The following is a 10210-nucleotide window of genomic DNA, read 5'->3' on the forward strand; positions in this document are numbered from 1 at the left end:
GGCCCTCACGCGGAGACGGCGAAGAAGCAGGTGTCGTCTCTGCCAGAGCCTCTCCATCTGCTCCAGCAGGCCCTGCTCCTCGTCTTGCCGGTGGAGTGGGCTGTGCCTCCTCACTCCCCCCGCAGGTGGCGCCATCCTCCCTTGCTATTGGCAGGCTGGGCTGTGCCTCCAGCGTAGCCCAGCAGGTGGTACTAGCCCCCCCTCTCGTAGGCGGATCCCAGACGCCGTCATCAGAGGGAGCCGAAACCAGGGAAGGGAGGAGGGGGGCTTGGAGGAGGGTCACTGGCTCCTCCAGGCCAGCAGTCCCGGCCGCAGCCACTTGTGTAGGCTTGAAGCCGCGCGGCTTGGGCACAGGCGGGATCAGGGATGCCACGCAGCTTGGCACGGGAGCCGGGTCTTGGGAACCCCAGTGGCTGCGCGGCTTGGGCACAGGCGGAATCCGGGGTGCCACGCAGCTTGGCACAGGAGCCGGGTCTTAGGAACCCCAGTGGCTGCGCGGCTTGGGCACAGGCGGAATCCGGGGTGCCGCGCAGCTTGGCATGGAAGCCGGGTCTTGGGAACCCCTGGGGCTGCGCGGCTTGGGGACTGGAGGAAACTGTGAGGCCACACAGCTTGGCGCGGGAGCCGGGGTTTGAGGAACCTTGAAGCTGCGTGGCTTGGGGACTGGAGGAATCCGTAACGCCATGCAGCTTGGCACAGGAGCCGGGTCTTGGAAACCCCTGGGGCTGCGTGGCCTGGGAACTGGAGGAATCTGTGATGCCACGCAGCTTGGCACGGGAGCCGGGTCTTGGAAACACCTGGGACTGCGTGGCTTGGGAACTGGAGGAACCTGAGAGGCCACGCAGCTTGGCACGGGAGCCGGGTCTTGGAAACCCCTGGGACTGCGTGGCTTGGGAACTGGAGGAATCTGAGAGGCCACGCAGCTTGGCCCGGGAGCCGGGTCTTGCAAACACTTGAAGCTGCGTGGCTTGGGGACTGGAGGAATCCAGGGCGCCTCGCCACTTGGCACGGGAGCCGTCGGTGGGTGCACGACCGGCTGCGACTCGGCAACAGCGAAAGGATACAGCTGTGCCGAGGCGTGACATGGCGAGGCGGAAGAGGGCGGCCACACCTCTTGACGACGTGCCGTGCGTTGGCGACGCCGCCGCGTCGGAGGGTGTGCAGCGGGTACTGGGAACACCGAAGTCATGGGCACTAACGTGCAGTTCGGCCCCCATACCATAGTCCCCAGCTCCTCCGGCGTGTACATCGCACACGCCTGCTCCAACGCCTTGAAAAACTGCCGGGTCCACTCGTCGAACTCGAGATCACCGTCGGGCTCGTCGAAGCCGGCAGGGCAGGAGGGCGGGTGCACCTTGGCTTTGCATGGAGGAGAGAACGAGCGTGGCTTCGCCTTCCGGAGCCGCGGCTTGCGTCGGCGTCGCGGCCGGTCTGGAGTGTCGTCGGTGGGTCCGGGATAAAACCACGCCATTGAAGCGAGCGTGTCGCCCGGCCCGCGCACCATTTCCTCCAGTTCCCATGGCGGTCTCGCCATTTCCTCCTCTTCCAAGGCTTTGAGAAGCTGCCAGGTCCAAAAATCACTCTCCGCGAGGTCGTCGTCATATGGTGGGATCATTCTGTCACGGGCGCGCTCGACGGTGTTGCGGTGCGACCCCAGGATGCAGAGAGCAGGACCAAATGCAGGTAAATTATATTTATTTAAAGCAATAATTGCAGCAGCAGCGAAAACACAACTCGACTTGCTGACGGACAAACCAACAATGATCCCACACCGGGAGAAGCGCACACCTGAACCAAATAAGAGGACAAATTAGGGACAGGTGTGAATGATTAAGGAAACAAAGGCAGAGGCGGCAAAACAGGAAGTCAAGTACAAAATAAGAGTGTTCAAAAGGGAAATCAAAGCCCAAACGGGGAACATAAACAAACTGTCACCTGGAAACCCACACAGGACGTGACACCATTGGTGTGACAACACTGAAAACATTGCATATCACTGTACACAGCACACACACACATATATATATATATATATATATATATATATATATATATATATACGTACACTGTACGTAATGCATACACTGTATGCATTTGTATAAATATACATCAATAAACCGCAGTCTTTTATAAATTTAATGAGTAGTTATAAGTAAGATAAGTGAGGGTTAATCTAGGTAGTCAAGATAAGACCATCAAATATTAGTGTGAAGTATTGTTGTGTGCCGTAGTTTATAGTATAGTTTTTTATAGTAACGCCGCACATTGAAATCCCTCAACGATGACAACAGCGACTACATTACCCAGCATGCAATGTGAACAGAAAGGCAACCAACCAGCACCACAAACAAGAAGTATCCTTGTCCCATTGAAAGCGCTACAAATCAACGCTACGTGGATTCAATTAACCCAACATCAACACACAAGGCTGCACATAACGGCGGACATACGCACCAGCGGCACCAAAAATGGACGTAGATGTTTTAGCTTACCGGTGGCGTCTCCTCCCGACAAGTCGACCCGCCAACTCTGTGCTAGCTCCCGCTTATAGTCCGTGCTCATTCATTTCCACCATCATTTGGTGTGTCAACCAGTTCACTTCGAATCAGGCAAGTTAAAAAAGTAGGACAAATCGTAGCTCGCATTAAACATTCAAAAACTGTGAGATTTCTAATGAATAGTTATTGTAATAATAGTATTGTAATACAATAATATTTACAAGTTTTTTTTACAGTTTAGCTGGTCGCAAACTGCTGAGCTAAGTTAGCCATTGCCACTAATTCATGCTATTGTTAGCATGCTATTTCAGTGTGTTTAATGTACCGCTTATAGCTGAGATGTATGTTGCTGTGCATTTGTTTATGTTGCTAACTGCCAGCTTTATAAACATTGCAGTAGGATAGCTGAATATCATTCATTGTTGCCAATAACATGTAGTTAAAGGCAAATTGGCTATTTGACAAGTGTGTATCAAACTAGTAGCCCTTCACATTCATCAGGACCCAACAAGTAACTCTCTGTTTCAAAAAGGTTGATGACCCTGGTCTAAAACAGAAATGCAAATAAAAACAATAAGTGGATATTCTTCTCACTCTCTTTGTAACGATAAATGCTCAGTACATTGTTTAATAATAAGGATCGACCGATATGGTTTTTTTTCCCAGCCGATGCCGATACCGATTTTTTTCCATCACCCTTAGCCGATGGCCGATTTTGCTTGGGCCGATATTTGTGGCCGATACTGCTTTTGCTTCCTCAATTTACATTAAAAAATGACAATAATAACAAATATTACAGGTGTCAAGTTTAAACAAATATTGATTGAAATGTAAACACAGCAGCTTTCTTAAACCACACATTTAAACAGCATTAAACGCTCGGTTTGAAAAGGCGTGGTAATCTATTATCCACAGTATGTAGGTGATGTCATGTGGGAGGCGTGTTTGGATGGCAATGGGGTCGGCGCCATGACGTCGTGTGGATGCTCCACGATGTAAGAGGATGGCGGCCCTGTGTAGGTTTTTAATTGGCGTCTGTTTGTTTGGCCAGGAGGCTTTTGCAGACACAAAATCAAAGCTCTGATAAAAAGCCTCATGCAGTCAACACACACAGTCATCAGTCAGGGCAGATGGCAGCAGGAAATAAAGAGTATTGCTTGAAGATTTATTGGGGTCAACAGCTAAAGATGTGCTTGTTGAGTATCAAGAAGAAAAGCCTTTCATCGCCACAATATTATTATTATTATTATTTTGCTATGCCATCCTTTGGAGACATCCAGGTATATCTCAGGAAGCCTGTTGGAGCGTTAACGACTTATTCAATAAGCATTGTCGTTAGGACATTGTTGCATAGCAACCCCAGGCTGCAGGCAGGAGAGCGACGACCCGAGCTTATGGAGATTTGTCTTAAAAAGAAAAGAGTTGGGAACAAAATCACGACGCCTGCGGTTCATCAGCTTAACTCCTTTGGCTCGAAGGATTAAAAGTGCAAAAAAGGGGCTGCGATACCTGTCGCCTTAACTCAGGCAGACTGGGACTTTATCTTCACTTCTGCTGCTTGGAGACCACATCCACAATGCTTCCTCGTGCAGGAACCACCTGCTGAGGCCTGCTGGCTGGAAGACAAGCCGAAGGGACATTACCATAGTAACAAGGTCGCCCTGTTGCTACGGAGGAACGTCTGCAAGGGGAAAGAGAAGAGGAGGAGGAGGGGGGGGGGGCATCGTGGAGGATGTGGGCGCTCTCCATCCTCCTCTCCTCTCAAAGTGACACCGCGTTTGGTTTACTCCTAGAAGGTGCCGCCAGGTGCCTCTTGTCTTCATCAACAAGTGAACAGGAAGTGCTTCCTTACGTCTGCACCCACGCGCTATTCATTAGGAACACATGCACTGTTCCTGCCATGCCACAGCACTGCACTAAATATGAGCTTAATGTGGTAACTGCACTCACTTTATGTAGTTTATGTAGTGGGGATTTTGTATAGAAGTGAATATCATAATTCTCGGCAGCAATGGTTAAAGCGTTTGATTGAAGGAAAAGTTGGCATCCTCACAGTGAGGCTCACTTTTCACGGTGAAATCAAGTCGACATCTGGCAGTGGAGCACATTACACGCTCGCTGGAAGTTGGAAAATCCTATTAGTCCTCAATAGAAGTTTTTTTTTTACTATGGATTTTTCTAGAAAGATTTTGGGTTTTCATTTTTGCTTCACTAAGTCACTGACTTGGTGCAGTCCGCCTTTTTGTTTGAAGCAGTTTGAAGGCTCCAGTTCACCTGGTACCCTGAATGTTTTGCACTCAGCACCTCCAAATCCGATGCCATGGTTCTCTTGGCACCCTCTGGGCTGGGAGGAAGGTAGTATCTGGGAGTCTTGTTCACAACTGCAAGGCTGACAGTTTGCAGTAATGCGGTCCCTGTACCTGATCTTCATGGTGAAGAAAGAGCTGAGCCCAAAGACAAATTTAACTTTTCCCACCCTCAACTATGGTCATGAGCTTTGGAGATCACAGATGCAAGCGGTCTAAACATGTTTTCTCCGCAGGGTGGGTGGACTCACCCCAAGGGATCGGGTGAGGACCTTGGCCTTCCAGGAGAGGCTCACAGTAGAGCCGCTGCCTGGCATGCCTCCTAGATGCCTCCCTGGTGAGGTGTTCCAGTCGGGAGGAGATGCTGTTGGGATGTGAGATGTCTTACAGCTGGCCTGGGAACTTTGGAGATGAAACCTCTCCTCAAACTATGGAGCCCAAAACAGACCACTTATTAATTAAGCCAGATTCATCTCTCCTTATGTGTTCTATTAATTTCTGGTGATGAGAAGGAAAAAAGACTCACAAACTGGCATTAGATTTTCCAAAATGTATTCAAATCCTATTCAACAAAATAGAATTGGACAATGACTCAGACAGAATCGAATAGCAGCTTTCGGGGGCCGCCAAGTCTCTTCCCTTGTCCTCCCGAGATCACCACAAAGTGAAAGAGAGTTTCTCCGTCCCCCTTAACTAAGATTAAGATTAAGATTAAGATATGCCTTTATTCGTCCCTCAGTGGGGAAATTTGTATTGCACAGCAGCAAGAGTACAGAGTCAGTTAAGCAGTACAAAATACACAATATAGAAAAATAAACAATATAAACAGCCCAAGTATTAACAGAAATCAACAGTTTTTCCCAGAGTTATATACAATACAGTATGTAGATAATATGAAACCAGATGAGATATGTGACCAGTCTATACACTGAGATCTTGTTAGAGAGTTAATATGAGGCATTATGGAAATACTTCACATAGAACTTAGTATATTGCATTAGAGCCCATAATATTGCACATGGAGGTTTATCAGATATTGCACAGTGAATGGGGTCTGGAGTAACTATACTGACTAAAAGCAAGTATTACACAGATGTACATAGCAGTGTAGAAGTCTATTGTGAGCGGTGCTGGTTGTACAGCCTGACAGCTGCAGGAAGAAAAGACCTGCGATATCGCTCCTTCACACACTTGGGGTGAAGCAGTCTATCGCTGAAGGAGCTCTCAAGTGCTGTCAAAGTGTCCTGCAGGGGGTGGGAGTCGTTCTCCAACATGGATGATAGCTTAGCCAACATCCTCCTCTCTCCCACCACCTCCACTGGGTCAAGAGGGCAACCCAGTGCAGAGCTGGCCTTCCTGATGATCTTATCCAGTCTCTTCCTATCCGCAGCCGAAATGCTGCTGCCCCAGCAGACCACTCCCTGGAAAATGGCTGAAGCCACAACAGAGTCATAGAACGTCTTGAGGAGTGCCCCTTGCACTCCAAAAGACCTCAGTCTCCTGAGCAGATAGAGTCTGCTCATGCCCTTCCTGTAAAGTAACTAGTCTCAGACGATCCAAGATCTCCAGCATCCTGTATTGTGATATCCCGTTCCTTCTGCTGATGAGTAGAGCTGGGTTAAACGATTATTTTAGTCATTGTAGTAATTACTGGTCAGCAATCACTAGGGTGTCGGGTCTGGACAGCAATTCTGTACAGGTGAGCCCAGTCTAAGGAGGGTTGGTCCGCATCCACATTGATGTCTTCTTTGATTATTTGTAGCCACGTGACACATGACAAATAAGCGGGTGTGCATGGGGGGTTGTGTAAGATTAAGATATGCCTTTATTCGTCCCTCAGTGTGTATGTGTATCAGTGGGTATGAGGACATGCGGTTTACAATGCATAAACACTTATGAGCCTAGAAGTGGCTACAATGAAAGCAAACATAAGCACAAGGCCTGCTACAGTCCACATTAGTTAGCAACATGCGCACAATTGAACAGCAAAACATCGAGTGGCGATGCTAACAAGGCTAACTAGCCAGGCAGTTAGCAACCAGCTTGGTGGTTGGATGAAGTCGCAATCTACAGTTAGGTCCATATATATTTGGCCACTGACAAAAGTTGTGTTTTTTTTACCCTTTTACTGAAACATACTCCAAAGATGGTGATATCATAGACATGGACAAGTGCAGACTCAGCTTTCATTTGAGGGTATCCACATTCAAATTGGATGAGGGGTTTAGGAGTTTCAGCTCTTTAACATGGGTCACCCTCTTTTTAAAGGGACCAAAAGTAATTGGACAACTGACCAAAAGGCTATTTCAGGGGCAGGCTTGGCCATTCATTCCTGATATCAATATAAATGAAGTAGATATAAGGCGAGGAATTGATCTGAGGTGTGCAGTTTGCATTCGGAAGATTTTGCTGTGACGACAACATGCAGTCAAAGGAGCGCTCCATGCAGGTGAACCAAGCCATCCTTAGGCTGGGAGAACAGAAAAAACCCATCAGAGAAATGGCTACAATATTAGGAGTGGTAAAATGTACACTTTGGTACATCCTGAGAAAGAAATCAGGCACTGGTCAACTCAGCAACGCAAAAAGACCTGGACGTCCACGGAAGACAATGGTGGTAGATGATAGCAGAATAATTTCTGTGGTGAAGAGACACCCCTTCACAACAGCCAGTGACGTGAACCCGACCTCCTGGAGAGTGCTCCAGGAGGTCGGAATATCAATACCCAAGTCTACCATTAAGAGAAGACTGCACTAGTAAATACAGATGGTTCACTGCAAGTACAGGCCACTCGTAATTCTGAAGAATCGAACGGCTAGATTGGACATTGCTGAGAAAGATCTAAAAAAGCCAGAATGTTTCTGAAAGAACATTTTTTGGACAGATGAAACCAAGATCAACAACCTCTACCAGAGTGATGGCAAGAAAGCACACTACATCCTGGGTAAAATACAGGGGAGGCAGTGTGATGGCCTGGGCCTGCATGCCTGCCAGTGGCACTGGGTCACTCGTGTTTATTGATAATGTAACACAGGACAGAAGCAGCCGGATGAATTCTGCTGTGTTCAGAGACGTTCTATCTGCTATCTGCTATCTGCTCAGATCCAGTCAAATTCAGCCAAATTGATTGGGTGGGGGTCATCATTCAGATGGACAATGAAGCAAAAGATACAGCAAAAGCAACCCAGGAGTTTATTAAAGCAAAGAAGTGGAATATTCGTGAGTGGCCAAGTCAGTCACCTGATCTCCATCCAATTGAGCCTGCATTTCACTGTTAAAGACTAAAGTTAGGACAGAAAGGCCCACAAACAAACAGCAAATGCAAGCTGCTGCAGTCAAGGCCTGGCAGAGCATTGGAATGGAGGAAACCCAGCGTCTGGTGATGTCCAGGAGTTCAAGGGTCCGAAAAGTCATTGCCAGCAAAGAGGGTACCGGCATGCCGGAGGACGGCCAACCCCCAAGACCAGCGAGAGACCACACCCCCGGTGTCGGGCACTGGGGACCAAACACCAGCGGGCCCAGAGGTGCCCCCGCCAGCCATCCACGTTTGACCTGATCTGAACTTCTTGCTGCCCCTTGTTCAGTTTCCATGTCAACCAAAACATACTTCAAATGCAAATAAAGAAGACGGCAATGTAAAACAAGTGTTCACTTGAGCACAACGCTAAAGCACAACATAGACCGAAAACATGCATGCATATGCAAAGTAAATACAGTAAAGTCTCATTATATCGATATTGTCGGGAGTCGGAAAAAATATCGATATAACCGGACTGTCGATATATCCGATCCTGCGCCGAACTGCATTAAAAGTGGGCAATAATGCACTCGACATTGTTCTATAGTATAGAACAATGTCGAGCAGCTTAAATCAATCTTTGCTTAAGGATTTCAATACCAAAAAAGAACACGGCGAACGGCTGCTTCCAGTCAACTTTATTTTTCACACTTCCACCACCAGAGCGCAGCACGCACACCGATTCCCGCACTTCCTGGTTCACAGGTCCACTTTTTTTGGTATTGAAATCCTTAAGCAAAGATTGATTTAAGCTGCTTTTGTATCGATATAAGCAGACCAAATTGGCTGGCGGGAGATGAAAAGGGCATCGTAGTAACTGGATTATCATAATAACCGGGTGTCGTACTAACGGAACTAATTATATCATAAAAGACTAGAAATTTGCCGGGAAATGAAAATAGTATCGTAATAAGCAGTAATTTGTTTTAACAGATATCGATATAACGAGACTTTACTGTAACTTATATTATAACTTATAATCATCCGTATGAAGTCATCACTTGATTATGTAATCACTGGAAAATGACATCTATAGATATATAGACTTCCTTTATTGTCATTGCACAATAACACAGCAGTGAAATTGCCAACGAAATGTCGTTGCCTGGCTCCCGTATAATAATAAATAATAATAATAACAATGTGGAGAATAAATAGATGACATCAAATATGAACAACAATGTACAGCATGAACAGTCAATTGCTCAAATAATTTCAATAATTTAGAATAAATAATAATAATTTACAGTTTTGCGTGTGCGTGTGGGCAGGTAGAGGGGCTTATTTGGTATTACTATGTTGCCCACTCTGACATACTGGCTTCTATCTGTGAGGAAGTCAAGCAGCCAGTTGCACAGGAGGTCTTGAGGCCCAGCGGCTCCAACTTGCATACCAGGTCCGGGGGGATGATCGTGTTGAATGCTGAGCTGAAGTCCAGGAACAGCACCCGTACGTGGATGTTTCTCTTCTCCAGGTGCTCCAGGCTCAGGTGGAGAGCAGTGAAGATGGTGTCCTCAGTGGAGCGGTTTGGCTGGTATGTGAATTGGAACGGGTCGAGGGATGGGGGGAGTATGGGGGTGTTAATGGTGGATGTGAGTGCAATGGGCCGAAAGTCGTTTAGACATGTAATGGATGGTTTCTTGGGCACTGGAATTATTGTGGCAGACTTGAAACACACGGGGGAGTGACAGCCTGGGCCAGTGAGGTGTTGAAGATGTCCGTGAGCACGTGGGCCAGCTGGTCTGCACATTCCTTGATCACCCATCCTGGAATGGCATCGAGGCCTGCAGCTTTCCGCATGTTGACCTTCCTCAGGACTCTCCACACTGCAGCGGTATCCAACCTGACTGCCTGTTCATTGGGGTGGGGGGTAGCCTTCCTAGCAGGGTTGTTGTCCAGAGCCTTGAACCTTCCAAATAAGTTATTTAGCTCATTGAGGAAGCTGCTGTCATTCTGGCAGGGTGCAGGTGTGGCTTTGTAGCCAGTGACAGACCGGATGCCCTGCCACAGTTGTCTGGTGTTGCATAGGTCCTGGAAGAAGCTTTGGATCTACTGACTGTAGGCACGCTTTGCTACTCTGGTGGCACGGTTCAGATTTGCCCTTGCT

This window comes from Doryrhamphus excisus, linkage group LG7 (assembly GCF_037039965.1).
Source record: "Doryrhamphus excisus strain RoL-2023G ecotype Guam linkage group LG7, RoL_Dexc_Guam_v1.1, whole genome shotgun sequence".
Lineage (NCBI taxonomy): Eukaryota > Metazoa > Chordata > Actinopteri > Syngnathiformes > Syngnathidae > Doryrhamphus > Doryrhamphus excisus.